The sequence below is a fragment of the Mixophyes fleayi genome, assembly GCF_038048845.1.
Source record: "Mixophyes fleayi isolate aMixFle1 chromosome 4 unlocalized genomic scaffold, aMixFle1.hap1 SUPER_4_unloc_3, whole genome shotgun sequence".
Lineage (NCBI taxonomy): Eukaryota > Metazoa > Chordata > Amphibia > Anura > Limnodynastidae > Mixophyes > Mixophyes fleayi.
Window position 1 is genome coordinate 216078 of NW_027445889.1, and position 15753 is coordinate 231830.

The following is a 15753-nucleotide window of genomic DNA, read 5'->3' on the forward strand; positions in this document are numbered from 1 at the left end:
GCTCCATAGCTGTGATTTTCATTGAAGCATGACAGTATGACCAGCCCAAAAACAACTTTGGAGCCATGTGAAAGATCCTGATTCAGATTTTCTCCTGGGATTCTTTCTGCAATTGCTTTTCATTTGTCTCCTTTGCAACATGTTTGCCTCACAAAAAACTGAACTACCTTTGCTACAGCCTCTACAAGCAGACATCATTTTTCTACACTATCAGTTGGCTTAATTTTCTGGCCTACTTATGGAGACTGTCAGATTTTGTCTATCCTAGTTCTGATGCTATTGATTTATCTCAACCTATTTTCTCAGCTGCTGCTGAATCAGTGCAAACAACACCTAATAATGCTGCCACAAATTTGCATTTAATCTGGAACTACTGTGTAACAAACTCCAGGTTAGCAGTTGGTCCATGCCCCCCACCTGACTGAAGAGGAACAACGACGCAGAAGGGCTAACAAATTACGTCTTTACTGTGCCAGTAATGGACACTCTTACAAGACTGTCCTCTCCGCAGACCACGACAGCCTACAGAACCTTCTTCTGTTTTTTCCCTTCCTCATACTGGATTTGTTTGCGCTTAACTTCCCGTTTCCTCAGTACAGCCTATTCTGCTTGCCGTCCTCCAAGTGTGCCCTGTCCCGACCGTCCTCCAAGTGTGCCCAGTCCAAGCCAGCCTCCAAGTGTGCCCAGTCCGGGCCATCTCCTGTCGAGGGTCTCCAGCCTGGGCCATCTCTGACTGAGGGTCTCCAGCCCAAGCTGTCTCTAGCTGAGTGTATCCAGCATGAGCCATCACTTATTTTTGATGGGCACCTTTCCCAACTTAGTGCTCTTCTGAGGTTTGGTGCTTCATATATTTCCTCTGTACCTAGTTTTGTTAGTGACCCAAAGAGACAGGTAATGTTTTTGATATCTCACTTTAAAGGGGAAGCCTTGGAATGGGCAAACCCCTATATTGAGACTAACCATTCTATCCCATCGATATTGCAACTCTTTTTTAAGGCGGTAATTGGCAAGTTTGCACCATCTCCTGCAGTTTATTGCACAGTCCTAGTTACTAGTTACGGCCCTGATGACAGCGTGGGAAAATCAGTGGACTGAAAAAGAGCCAGAATCTGGCTACCCGTGTGTCTGATAGTACTGGCCAGGATGGGCTGCTCGAGGAAACGTGAACCAAGAGGAGGATAGTAAGCACAGTATCCAGATTGGAATCTGACTGCAGCCCCTAGGACCATACTGTGTTGTGTAACCCGCCAGAAGCTGGGTAATATCCGGTACAGTCATTGTCCATACTATGGAATATTGACTCTGCTACAGGCTGCTTCAGGAAGCCAATGGTTGTGAGGATCTGTAAGTAATTTGTAACATTGTGAGCACTTATTCAGTGACTTGTTACAATGTGCAGTATTGTGTATAAAGTGTTGGGCAAATTGAAGCCATTTCATGAAATTGTGTGATCTAAATAAATACCAGAGTAGTTCTGACTTAAATATACTTGCCTGGGTGTCGTTACATATACCCAAATGGAATAATAACCTGGTAGATAAAGGCAGAAGACAAATCCCCGAATTTAAACCTAGGTGAAATAGCCTAGGACAGATATAACCACTGTTACTTAGCCTCACTGGGTGGCAGGGCCGGACTGGCCATCTGGCACTTCTGGCAAATGCCAGAAGGGCCGATGGCCAGAAGGGCCGGTCCGCATGTCCGCCGAGCAGCAGCACCCTGCGCGCTGCTCGGCGGATGGAGAGTCAGTGACTGCCGACTATGTGAGTAATCACATGGGACGGCACCACGTGACAGGCGCTGTCCCATGTGATTACTGCATAGTCGGCAGTCATTGATTCTCCGTTGGCTGACCAGCGCGCAGGGTGCTGCTGCTGCTGGATGTAAAAAGGTAAGTGTCTGTGTGTGTTTGTAAGTAAGTAATAGTGTGGCAAACAGTGGGGCTGGCAAACTGGGGCAAAAAAACAAACAGTGGAGGAAAAACAGTGGGGCTAACAAACAAACAGTGGAGGAAAAACAGTGGGGCTAACAAACAAACAGTGGGGCTAACAAATAAACAGTGGGGCTAACAAATAAACAGTGGGGCTAACAAACAAACAGCGGGGCTAGCAAACAAACAGTGGAGGAAAGACAGTGGGGCTAACAAACAAACAGTGGGGCTAACAAACAAACAAACAGTGGGTCTAACAAACAAACAAACAGTGGGGCTAACAAACAAACAAACAGTGGGCTAACAAACAAACAAACAGTGGGGCTAACAAGCAAACAAACAGTGGGGCTAACAAACAAACAAACAAACAGTGGGGCTAACAAACAAACAGTGGGGCTAACAAACAAACAAACAGTGGGGCTAACAAACAAACAAACAGTGGGCTAACAAACAAACAAACAGTGGGCTAACAAACAAACAAACAAACAGTGGGGCTAACAAACAAACAAACAGTGGGGCTAACAAACAAACAAACAGTGGGGCTAACAAACAAACAGTGGGGCTAACAAACAAACAGTGGGGCTAACAAACAGTGGTGCTAACAAACAGTGGAGGAAAAACAGTGGGGCTAACAACCAGACAGTGGGGCTAACAACCAGACAGTGGGGCTAACAACCAGCGGGGCTAACAGTGTGGCTGTGGGGCTAATTTTGTGCATGTGTGGCCCCATGTTGCTATAGTGTACGTGCGTGATTGGCCATGTTCATATAGTGTGCGCGAGCGCAGTATTTTAAATATAGCGTGTGTGTGCGTGCGCGCAGTATTTTAATATAATATGTGAGGGAAGGGAGGATCTTAATATAGTGTGGGAGGTAGGCTATTTAATGGTGGAGTGTAGGTGGGGGCTAATTATTTAAGGTGAGGTGAAAGAACCTTTGATTTAATGCTGGGGTGGTTTAGGGCTATCAATTGAATATGGGGCTGATTTTGGGGAGAAGGGCTATTTATTGAATGTGAATATGAATTATTTATTGTCGGGATTGGTTGTGGAAAATGGCTATATTTATTACATTTTAATGCTATTTAATTTATTGCTGGGACTGTTTGGAGGGAGGGAAATATGTCTTGAGTAAATGGGTATACTGTTAATTTAATGTTGGGGCTGGTTGGAGGGAAATAGGTCTACTTATTAAATGTGAATATTATTATTGTGGGGACTGGAGGGAGGCCTAATTATAAAACGTGAGTGCTATTGTTTTAACATTGGGGCTGGTTGGAGTTTTCTAAATCTCATGTACCCATTTTTTTTTCAAAATAGGGCATCCAATATTCCAGGATCAAGACAAGAATGAACTGAGCTAAAGAAACCATCTGCTACAAGTGGTGAAAGTGACCAAGACAGGTAGGAGAGAGCAGGACAGTCTGCCAACTAACCTGAATCTGGTAGGGCAGTCCTGAATTTGGGTGACTGTCTCCCTTAGTCAGGATTTGGTCCGACTGCAAGGACAGTTGGGAGGTATGTCCCGCTTCACAACGTACTGCTTGTGAAGGCAAAGATGTGTGCTTCTAACAGTAGGGCCTGTGTATTTGTCTAAAATGCTAAATGTAATGTATTATTATAATGTATGTATCAATGCCCCATGTTGGTCACACCCACAACACAATGAGGTCACGCCGTGTTCAGCGCCACCGCTACGCGGCGGCACATATTTTCATTCCTGCTGGAACTGAGGTGGGCCTGTGTACCTTAAATGCCAGGGCTGATTTTTAGTCCCAGTCCGGCCCTGCTGGGTGGTGAGCCACCAGTATTGGGACCCAGGTTCTGGACAGTGATATTATGCAGACACACGATAACTCCTTACAACATTAAAGCAATAATGAAGGAAACTTGTTCTGAGGCACTTATCATGCCTGATCCATGACCCACGTGTAAATTACAAAACCTGCCCTATAGACTGCCCTATAGATACTGTGATGTAATTTAGACTCTTTCTTACAAAGTGTACATTACATTGTAGTTTCCCTGGTGGTCTAGTGGTTAGGATTCGGCGCTCTCACCGCCGCTTCCCGGTCAGGGAAAGTTTATTTTAATCTTTTTATTACTGCTTAATAATAGAAGTACTGCACTGGTTACTGCATATTGTACATCCCCCATATTGTGGGTAAGCAATGGACAGGGTCTGCTGGGCAGGGGGGCATATGTCCCCCGGGCTGTAGTAAAAAAATCTATTTTTGGCCAGTCCCTAGTCTTTGTTACTTGGTGGCTGGCCCCTCCTCCTCTTATTGGTGATGGATCGTTAGGACCTGACCCCCCTCCCTCCCTTCCAATACGTGTGGCCTTGGTGTCACATGAGATGCGCACCAGGTGGCGTCTTATGCGTGAAGAGGAACATCCAGCGCGCAACCGAAATAAGGTAAGTGCCGGCAGGGGCTGGGAGGTGGTATTTTAGTGTATTGTGTGTGTGTGTGTGTGTGTGTGTGTATGACAGTGTAGTGTATGTGTATGTCAGTGTATTGTGTGTGTCAGTACATTGTGTGTGTTTGTGTGTCTGTGGGTCCAGTATCTATTGTGTGTGAGGGGGGCCAGTATCTATTGTGTGTGATGGGGGCCAGTATCTATTGTGTGTGTGTGAGGGGTACCAGTATCTATTGTGTGTGTGGAGTGCCAGTATCTAGTGTGTGTGAAGGTGGCCAATATCTATTGTGTGTGTGGAGTGCCAGTATCTAGTGTGTGTGAAGGTGGCCAATATCTATTGTGTGTGTGGAGTGCCAGTATCTAGTGTGTGTGAAGGTGGCCAATATCTATTGTGTGTGTGTGGGGGGGGGGGGGCAGTATCTATTGTGTGTGTGAGGGGGGCCAGTATCTACTGTGTGTGTGAGGGGGGCCAGTATCTATTGTGTGTGAGGGATCTAGTTAATTGTGTGTGTGTGGGGTCCAGTATATTAATATAATGTGTGAGGGAAGTGGATCTTAATATAATGTGGAAGGTGTCAGCAGTCGCAGCGGTGCCCGCGGCCGCCGAGACTCTTCCTGCCCTGCTAGTGACGTCCCGGCCATCTCCATGACGACCGGGGCATCACTTTCGGTTCCTACGTCCCGGTTGCCTGGGCAACAATCGGGGCGCATTGGGCTCCCTGCCGCCGCGCCCGGCCAGCTGTCAAACAACTGGGCGCTCACGCGCGCAGGGCTGTACTGACTCAGCCAATTAGGGCTGATCAGCTTTTAAAAATCTGCTGGGCGCACTTTATATCATTGGTTGCTAGTGCCAGTTATTAATTAGGCAAGTGCTGGGAGCACTTACAGGGCCTGTTCCTGATTGTTCATCTGTACTATGTAAGGCAGTGAGGACAGAGCCTCACTGCCAGTTATAGCGTCCTGTCTCCAGTATTGCTGCCTGCTCCTGTCTATTGTTTGGTGTTGAACCTGAGATTGATTACCCGTGTATGACCTTTGCCTGTACCTGGATTCTGAACCTCTGCTAGTGACCCTGACCTATCGCCTGTCCCTGGATTCTGAACCTGTGCCTGTACCTGACTTCCTCTCTGGTGCCCTGTCCAGTCCGCTGATCTCTGGCCTGCCGCTACACCGTGTGCTACCTCCTGCACCTGTGCGCTGCCGTGTAAGCATAAACTCATAATACTCTGAGAACCTGTGAGCATAACCAGTCTCTACAGGAAAGGCGGCTGCTAAAGGTGAAGACCTCTTCTACCTGTTCTATGAGTTTATGCCGCACTGGTGGCCATAACAGGAGGTAGGCTATTGATCTAATGGTGTAGTGCAGGTTGGGGGCTAATTATGGGTGGTGGGGCAATTTAATTTAATAGTAGGGCATATGATTTTAAGATGGGGTGGTTTGAGAGCTATTAATTGAATGTTGGCTGTTTGGGGAAAATTAGGTCTATTTATTAAATGTGATTATGAATTATTTAATGCCTGGGATGGTTGTGGGAAATGGTTATATTTATTAAACGAAAATGCTATTTAATTTATTGCTGGGGCTGTATGGAGGGAGGGAAATAGGTTTATTTAGTAAATGGGAATATTATTTAATATTGGGGGAAAATAGGTATATTTATTAAATGTGTATGCTATTAATTTAATGTCGGGGCTAGTTGAAAGGAAGTAGTTATATTTATCAAATGTGAATATACCCATTTTTTTTACAAATAGGGCATCTAAAGACACCAGCAGCCACTGGTGGTGAAAGTGACAAGAACAGGTAGGAGAGAACAGGACAGTCTGCCAACTGTCCTGAATCTGTTGGCGCAGTCCCGAATTTGGGTGGCTGTCTTTCCTAGTCATGATTTGGTCTGACTGCAAGGACAGTTGGGCGGTATGTATCGCTTCACACTGTACTGCTCGTGAGAACAGAGCTGTTTGCACCTAACTGTATTGCACACAGTATTGCCTGTGTATTTGTTTAAAAGGATAACCATGTTACATCATAGGCGTCTCCCCCTGTCTAAAGTACCCTAGGCAGGGCCGCCATCAGGGGGGTATGGGGGGTACTGTTGTACCGGGCCCGGGCTCACCAGGGGGCCCGGTACAACAGCTCAGCACAGACTTACCTAGGGCCCCGCTGGTCTCCGCTGATGTCTTCAGCCGAAGAACTGCACATGCGCACAAAGATCCCCTCTCTGTCTCTGCAACTATCGTTGCAGAGATAGAGCTGTGAGTGACAGGGAGGGATCATGTGATCCCTCCACACATGTGCTGTCCAGCTCTGCTCTTCGGAGCAGAGCTGACAGCATTGGATTTTTTCAATTTTGATAATGTACGCCAGCTTCAGATGACAGCTCACAAAAACGATCAGGAGTGCAAAGCAGCAGATATCCATGATATCTGCTGCGATGCACCTTTAATAAATTTGCGGAGGGCACATCGGGACCTGATTTCCATGGTAAGTGCATGATAGTGCACTACCGTGATTTCTTAAATATGCCTCCTAAAGCAGGATTTCCCAAGCCCAGGCCTTTAGGGCTCCCCAACAGTGCAGGTTTTCTGGATCACATGTGACATAATTAGGACCACCTGTGGATCTGTTACAATGTATCAGTCAGTAATGAATACACCTGTGGTCTAGCAAGGAGATACAGAAATCCTGCACTGTTGGGGAGCCCTGAGGACTGGGTTTGGGAAACCCTGCCCTAAAGAGTTATCTAGTGTTGGATAATATTATGCTTCCTAAATAAGATTGTTAGATATGTAGTTTTCTTTTTTTTTTTTTTTTTTTTTGTTGCCACTCAGTGCATATGATGGTCATTTAGCTCACCAGTCATCTTGTCAATGTAGTGTAAAAACAACTAACTAAATGAATGAACGAACCAACCAGAGCAGTATATTGTTTTGTTATATTATCTTTATCTCTTTACATTTTTGTTCTTTAAGGAGTCTTTGAATCCCCTGTAGTTATGCCATCCATTAATAAAACCTTATGACTGCATTGTGAATCTATGAATTTATGCTTGGATGAGAAATAAAAAAATTGCATTGTTTCTGCCCGGTTTCGAACCGGGGACCTTTCGCGTGTGAGGCGAACGTGATAACCACTACACTACAGAAACAGAACTGCTAACTTGCCTCAGGTTAAACCCCTATAAAAGACAAAAGCCACTGACGATCTCAGAGAATTTAATATTCATTGATAATTTACACATGTATACATGAATGTTACTAATCAGAGAAACAGGACAGGTTCTAAAAATATCAGTTTACTTTGACAGCGATATAGAATCTGTACAAATTAACCAACATCGTTATTGTAATAACAATTGCACATCTATTAAACAAATATATAAATCCCCAATAAACCATAAAAATGTTTCACTTTGCAGATGTTAAATACGTTTTCAGGTGTACACGCAAGTCATTTGAAATAATAAAACAGTGATTAGTAGAGGGCTATATTTTATTGTAATAAAAACAAGTATCCAAAAGTTGTTTCTGCCCGGTCTCGAACCGGGGACCTTTCGCGTGTTAGGCGAACGTGATAACCACTACACTACAGAAACTCCTGACAGAAGAGCTGAAGATTCTTGTCCATATAGTACAGAGACAACATAGTGCAGAGGACATTGAGCATCAGCCAGATTAGAAGAAGGATCCGTTCTGCTCTTTTGAGAGCAAAGAGATGGCCTAACTTCTGGGACCTGCAAAGACCAAACCCACCCTATTGTTTCTATCTTAATCCAACACAGAAATATCAATGTATGTTCTATAATTATTTATCCCATGCCAGTGGAGGCGGGTGGTAGGCTGAAAAGTTGTCCAGTGAGCGCTAACCTGGTGCTGGTGTCACTCCTGGTTGTGTCTCTATCGGTCGGTATAGACAAATAGTTTGAGGGTGCCCCATAACAAGGCTCAGAACAAAGAATCATCATCAGCGCTGTCCTTTTTCTGTGTATGACACATGACATAAAAAGAGCATAGGTAATTCTTCCATGCATCTGTGAAACCCAAAGAACTGTAGAGATGCTGAAAAAATAAACAGACATTACTAGCCCCTTGGTGAACACGAACACCAATGTCGAGGTGGCTGATTAATCCACAATGCTTTGAATTGGTAGTTAATTTCTGAATAAGAATTTCCTCTTGGTGCAATAACAGTAGATGTTCCGTTCTATAAATGCATTTATAAAATATTTTCTTTTTTCAATTTACTATGAGCCAGTACACTTACACGGGTTCTCATAATCCATCAAAAAATGATTCCATGATTCTCCAACTCCTTTTAGGAATAAATAGATTAAGGAAAAGAACAAATCAACCTGTAATATATATATATAAACATGATAACATATTTTTTTTCGAATTAAAAAAGTTTATCTTTAAAATATTTACTGAAGTACAAAACATCTAGCAGAGGATGGTTTCGATCCATCGACCTCTGGGTTATGGGCCCAGCACGCTTCCGCTGCGCCACTCTGCTCCATGGCATTTGCCGACTCCATCTCTGTATTTCTGTTATTGAAGTCAATGCGTGCAGCGAAGGTTTATGTACTATAATTAATTGTCGCACTGTCAGTATCATATGCTGAATGGTAATGATGGCGTCCATAATTGCAGTTTAATTAGTCATTGCATAATTTTCAACAATTTAAAACAAACTGTTAAACAAGCATTGTTTCAAACTTTTTTATATTGATTCACGTGACAACAACATTAGTAAGTTAAAAAAAAATCTAATTCTAAAATACTGCTTATTATGTTCGTTGATGGCTTTAACCATGATTAAAATGTTCAAAACCTTGATCTGAGTTTGCAGCAAGTCAGGGCTAACTTCATGCAGGGAAAAATAAAAAGAGACTGAGGATTAGGATGGAATGTATTCATATGATATTAATTTCTTCAAGAAAATTGTTTGGGGAAAAAAAAATATTATCTTCCCTGACCGGGAATCGAACCCGGGCCGCGGCGGTGAGAGCGCCGAATCCTAACCACTAGACCACCAGGGAGACATGAGAAAACTATCGATTTTTTACTCACCAGACAACAAGTACAAGTTTTTCACAAAAACGATTTTATCTTGAATGCTAATTTCCATCTAGGAACAGAGCTGTAATTAGGATTAGAGATGAGCAGGGGCGGTGCAAGGGTTCTCGGCGCCCTAGGCAAGCCGCCCCCGCCCGCGCCCCCCGAACACACTAAATTTAAAAAAAAATAGATTTCACTTACCTTATCTTCCTCTAGCTGCTCCTCGCGATGCATGCTGAGAGGGGAGAGGAGGGGGGAATAACTTTATTCACACTGTCTGTCAGTGACAGACAGTGTGATACCTCAGAGGCGCCGGACAGACTATCACATGATCACTGACTGACGTCAGTGATCATGCGGACATTAAAAAACAGCGGCGACCGCCCCGCCGCCGCTGCTGTGCATCTCTCTCGTGCCGCTGAACCGCTGACTAGATTAGAAAATCTAGTCAGCGGCGCCCTGCAGGTCCCGGCGCCCTAGGCAACTGCCTAAGGTTGCCTAATGGGAGCGCCGGGCCTGGAGATGAGCGCACTCGGATTTTGTGAATCCGAGCCCACCCGAACCGAGTCGGATCCGAGACAGATCCGGGTATTGGCGCCAAATGAAAACTTGAAACCGAGGCTCTGAGTCATAATCCCGCTGTCGGATCTTGCGATACTCGGATCCTATAAATTCCCCACTAGTCGCCGCCATCTTCACTCGGGCATTGATCAGGGTAGAGGGAGGATGTGTTAGGTGGTCCTCTGTTCTGGTAGATCTCGTGCTGTGCTGTGCTGTGCTGTGCTGTGCTGTGCTGTGCTGTGCTGTGCTGTGCTGTGCTGTGCTGTGCTGTGCTGTGCTGTGCTGTGTTCTGCGTTCTGCAGTATCAGTCCAGTGGTGCTGTGTGCTGTGCTCTGTCAATTTTTAGTTCAGTGGTGCTGCTGGGTCCTGTGCTGTGTCCTGTTCAGTCCAGTGGTGCTGTGTCCTGTGCTCTGTGCTTTTAAGGGCATAGTTATTTCCCCATTATTCCCAAGTGTTTAAAAAATTAAAAAAAAGTTTAAAAAAAAATACAAAAAAATAATTAAAAAAAAAATTAATTACAACAAAATTTGCAAAACCAATCCTGCAGTATAAGCCCATTGGTACTGCAATATTACCAAGTTCACTGATTCAGCAGTATAAGTCCAGTGGTACTGCTATTACAAAGTTCACTGATTCAGCAGTATAAGTCCATTGGTACTGCTATTACAAAGTTCACTGATTCAGCAGTGTATAAGTCCAGTGGTACTGCTATTACAAAGTTCACTGATTCAGCAGTATAAGTCCAGTGCTACTCTCCTGTGCCGCATATAATTTTTAAAGGCTTTGCCGAGTGTGTGTGGCTTAGGGGTACGCTCTCTTGTGCTACATATAATGGAAAACCAAAATTTGGAGGATAAAGTAGGGAAAGATCAAGACCTAATTCCTCCTACTGCTGAAGCTGCTGCCACTAGTCATGACATAGATGATGAAATGCCATCAACGTCGTCTGGAAAGCCCGATGCCCAATCTCCTAGTACAGGGCATGTAAAATCCAAAAAGCCCAAGTTCTCAAAAAATAGCAAAAAGAGAAACTTAAAATCAACTGAGGAGAAACGTAAAGTTGGCAATATGCCATTTACGACACATAGGCGTATGGAAATTATAATGATCTGTATCTGGACTCAAATTGATAAAAGGATTTGATTATTTACAGTGACTGTCTGAGGGTGTTATCCTACACACATCGAGGTATCCAGGGTCCCCATTTCCTAGTACTTCACTAGGGGTCTATCTTGGATGGTTGGTCACTTAGTAAAATCAGAATCCAGAGATAGTCCTTTCCCACCTTGTGTCTCATTATACCACATAGGTGTAGTATGATTGAATTCTGATATAATTTCCTAAATTATGGGGTGCCGTTCATTCTGTGTGACATTCAGACATTTTTGTATGTGTCTCACAGTGATTAAAGTGGTTTCCTCACACTGGGGAGAAACACAGGGAATATTGTCATATTTCGTTTTCATAATTTTTTGATCTTTTCATTTGTTTTTTGTTTCATTTAAGTTTTTTCTTTTATTATTCCGTTGTAGACCTAGTATAGTTACAAGATCAAATTTACTATTGATGTATTGGTGTTAAGGAAGATCTGATCTCAACCTGAACACCCATAGTTGACTCTACAGTCAACTAGCTATTTCCCATCACTATATGCGGAAGTGCACAGACACTTACACATTTTGAACACAGCACTCCCATTGAGTGACTAGGAGGGAAATAGCCATATGAATCAGTTCTTGCCCACTCATTGGAGCCTTTGGCTGTCAGTGCAACCTCTAAGTCGTCTCATAGCAATATGGCTGGTTTGACAACATAGAAAGACAGTGGTGAGGAAGTGTTGATTATGAGACTGACGCGCTACCTACTGTGCTAACGAGGCCGCTTCACTGTACGCACATAACGTTGAACAATGTTTTTCAATTCTATCTTCACTATTAACTATTTTATAAGAAGATGTTTTGTAATTCATAGTTATGTTTTGCTGCTGCTCTATGGTTAACTAATAAAATTAACCCCTTCCCGCTACAGGATGTAACCGTAATGTCTTGTTCAGTTTTAGGCATGGAGTTACGGCAAGTCACAGATCCCTGTGTCATGACCAAGAACAATGATGAGTGGTTCCTGGCAGATAAATGGCTTCCGCACACCATTCAATAAAGAAGCTGGGATGCAATGGTCGCATCCCCTTTCTATGTCTCCCTGAAACCTCATTGACATCATCCCTGTGACTTGTTCCTGAAAGACATAGAGAGGTTAGGTGCCCGACAGGAGCTATTGCTAAGATATACAGGAGGCGTATGGAAATGATTGTTAAATCATATATGAAGGTGGATAGGTAGATGGTGTTGCAATAACATTAAAAGTTCCTGTTGATACAACTATTTACAAGATAATATATCAATTTTACATCTCACATGTCCTATATAAAAGGAGATCTAACACTTGTTTCTGCCTGGTTTTGAACTGGGGACCTTTTGCGTGTTAGGTGAATGTGATAACCACTACACTACAGAAACACCAGCTGTGAGCTTTGTTGACCTCTGCCATTGTAATAGAGAGGGATCCTTACTGACATTTAATGATCTGTATCTGGACTCAAATTGATAAAAGGATTTGATTATTTACACTGACTGTCTGAGGGTGTTATCCTACACACATCGAGGTATCCAGGGTCCCCATTTCCTAGTATTTCATTAGGGGTCCATCTTGGATGGTTGGTCACTTAGTAAAATCAGAATCCAGAGATAGTCCTTTCCCACCTTGTGTCTCATTATACCACATAGGTGTAGTATGATTGAATTCTGGTAAAATTTCCTAAATTATGAGGTGCCGTTCATTCTGTGTGACATTCAGACATTTTTGTATGTGTCTCACAGTGATTAAAGTGGTTTCCTCACGCTGGGGAGAAGGACAGGGAATATTGTCGTATTTCGTTTTCATAATTTTTTGATCTTTTCATTTGTTTTTTGTTTCATTTAAGTTTTACTCTTTTATTATTCCGTTGTAGACCTTGTATAGTTACAAGATCAAATTTACTATTGATGTTTTGGTGTTAAAGAAGATCTGATCTCAACCTGAACACCCATAGTTGACACTACAGTCAACTAGCTATCTCCCATCACTATATGCGGAAGTACACAGACACTTACACATTTTGAACACAGCACTCCCATTGAGTGACTAGGAGGGAAATAGCCATATGAATCAGTTCTTGCCCACTAATTGGAGCCTTTGGCTGTCAGTGCAACCTCTAAGTCATCTCATAGCAATATGGCTGGTTTGACAACATAGAAAGACAGTGGTGAGGAAGTGTTGATTATGAGACTGACGCGCTACCTACTGTGCTAACCAGGCCGCTTCACTGTATGCACATAACGTTGAACAATGTTCTTCCATTCTTTCTTCACTATTAACTTATTTATAAGAAGATGTTTTCTAATTCATAGTTATGTTTTGCTGCTGCTCTATGGTTAACTAATAAAATTAACCCCTTCCTGCTACAGGATGTAACGGCAATGTCTTGTTCAATTTTAGGCAGGGAGTTACGGCAAGTCACAGATCCCTGTGTCATGACCAAGAACAATGATGAGTGGTTCCTGGCAGATAAATGGCTTCCGCACACCATTCAATAAAGAAGCTGGGATGCAATGGTCGCATCCCCTTTCTATGTCTCCCTGAAACCTCATTGACATCATCCCTGTGACTTGTTCCTGAAAGACATAGAGAGGTTAGGTGCCCGACAGGAGCTATTGCTAAGATATACAGGAGGCGTATGGAAATGATTGTTAAATCATATATGAAGGTGGATAGGTAGATGGTGTTAAAATGACATTAAAAGTTCCCGTTGATACAACTATTTACAAGATGTTATATCAATTCTACATCTCTCATGTCCTATATAAAAGAAGATCTAATGCGTGTTTCTGCCCGGTTTTGAACCGGGGACCTTTCGCGTGTTAGGCGAATGTGATAACCACTACACTACAGAATCACCAGCTGTGAGCTTTTGGTGACCTCTGCCACTGTAATAGAGAGGGATCCTTACTGACATTTAATGATCTGTATCTGGACTCAAAATGATAAAAGGATTTGATTATTTACTCTGACTGTCTGAGGGTGTTATCCTACACACATCGAGGTATCCAGGGTCCCCATTTCCTAGTACTTCATTAGGGGTCCATCTTGGATGGTTGGTCACTTAGTAAAATCAGAATCCAGATATAGTCCTTTCCCACCTTATGTCTCATTATACCACATAGGTGTAGTATGATTGAATTCTGGTATAATTTCCTAAATTATGGGGTGCCGTTCATTCTGTGTGACATTCAGACATTTTTGTATGTGTCTCACAGTGATTAAAGTGGTTTCCTCACGCTGGGGAGAAGGACAGGGAATATTGTCGTATTTCGTTTTCATAATTTTTTGATCTTTTCATTTGTTTTTTGTTTCATTTAAGATTTACTCTTTTATTATTCTGTTGTAGACCTAGTATAGTTACAAGATCAAATTTACTATTGATGTATTGGTGTTAAGGAAGATCTGATCTCAACCTGAACACCCATAGTTGACACTACAGTCAACTAGCTATCTCCCATCACTATATGCGGAAGTGCACAGACACTTACACATTTTGAACACAGCACTCCCATTGACTGACTAGGAGGGAAATAGCCATATGAATCAGTTCTTGCCCACTCATTGGAGCCTTTGGCTGTCAGTGCAACCTCTAAGTCGTCTCATAGCAATATGGCTGGTTTGACAACATAGAAAGACAGTGGTGAGGAAGTGTTGATTATGAGACTGACGCGCTACCTACTATGCTAACGAGGCCGCTTCACTGTATGCACATAACGTTGAACAATGTTCTTCAATTCTATCTTCACTATTAACTAATTTATAAGAAGATGTTTTGTAATTCATAGTTATGTTTTGCTGCTGCTCTATGGTTAACTAATAAAATTAACCCCTTCCCGCTACAGGATGTAACGGTAATGTCTTGTTCAATTTTAGGCAGGGAGTTACGGCAAGTCACAGATCCCTGTGTCATGACCAAGAACAATGATGAGTGGTTCCTAGCAGAAAAATGGCTTCCGCACACCATTCAATAAAGAAGCTGGGATGCAATGGTCGCATCCCCTTTCTATGTGTCCCTGAAACCTCATTGACATCATCCCTGTGACTTGTTCCTGAAAGACATAGAGAGGTTAGGTGCCCAACAGGAACTATTGCTAAGATATACAGGAGGCGTATGGAATTGATTGTTAAATCATATATGAAGGTGGATAGGTAGATGGTGTTGCAATGACATTAAAAGTTCCTGTTGATACAACTATTTACAAGATGTTATATCAATTTTACATCTCACATGTCCTATATAAAAGGAGATCTAACACTTGTTTCTGCCCGGTTTTCAACTGGGGACCTTTCGCGTGTTAGGCGAATGTGATAACCACTACACTACAGAAACACCAGCTGTGAGCTTTGTTGACCTCTCCCACTGTAATAGAGAGGGATCCTTACTCACATTTAATGATCTGTATCTGGACTCAAATTGATAAAAGGATTTGATTATTTACACTGACTGAGTGAGGGTGTTATCCTACACACATCGAGGTATCCAGGGTCCCCATTTCCTAGTACTTCATTAGGGGTCCATCTTGGATGGATGGTCACTTAGTAAAATCAGAATCCAGAGATAGTCCTTTCCCACCTTGTGTCTCATTATACCACATAGGTGTAGTATGATTGAATTCTGGAAAAATTTCCTAAATTATGGGGTGCCGTTCAT

The 15753-nt window shown here is 42.9% G+C and overlaps 5 non-coding genes across 5 annotated transcripts; all 5 read right to left on the reverse strand.

Moving 5' to 3' along the window:
- Nucleotides 1-7422: 7422 nt before the first annotated feature.
- TRNAV-CAC (transfer RNA valine (anticodon CAC)) lies at nt 7423-7495 on the reverse strand. Its single transcript has one exon. It is a non-coding gene; the product is annotated as a tRNA-Val (tRNA).
- A 374-nt stretch (nt 7496-7869) lies between these two features.
- Nucleotides 7870-7942, reverse strand: TRNAV-AAC (transfer RNA valine (anticodon AAC)). Its single transcript has one exon. It is a non-coding gene; the product is annotated as a tRNA-Val (tRNA).
- Nucleotides 7943-8787: 845 nt separating this feature from the next.
- On the reverse strand, nt 8788-8859 carry TRNAM-CAU (transfer RNA methionine (anticodon CAU)). Its single transcript has one exon. It is a non-coding gene; the product is annotated as a tRNA-Met (tRNA).
- Nucleotides 8860-9313: 454 nt separating this feature from the next.
- Nucleotides 9314-9385, reverse strand: TRNAE-CUC (transfer RNA glutamic acid (anticodon CUC)). The gene has a single exon. It is a non-coding gene; the product is annotated as a tRNA-Glu (tRNA).
- Nucleotides 9386-13883: 4498 nt separating this feature from the next.
- On the reverse strand, nt 13884-13956 carry TRNAV-AAC (transfer RNA valine (anticodon AAC)). The gene has a single exon. It is a non-coding gene; the product is annotated as a tRNA-Val (tRNA).
- Between the last annotated feature and the right edge of the window lie 1797 nt (nt 13957-15753).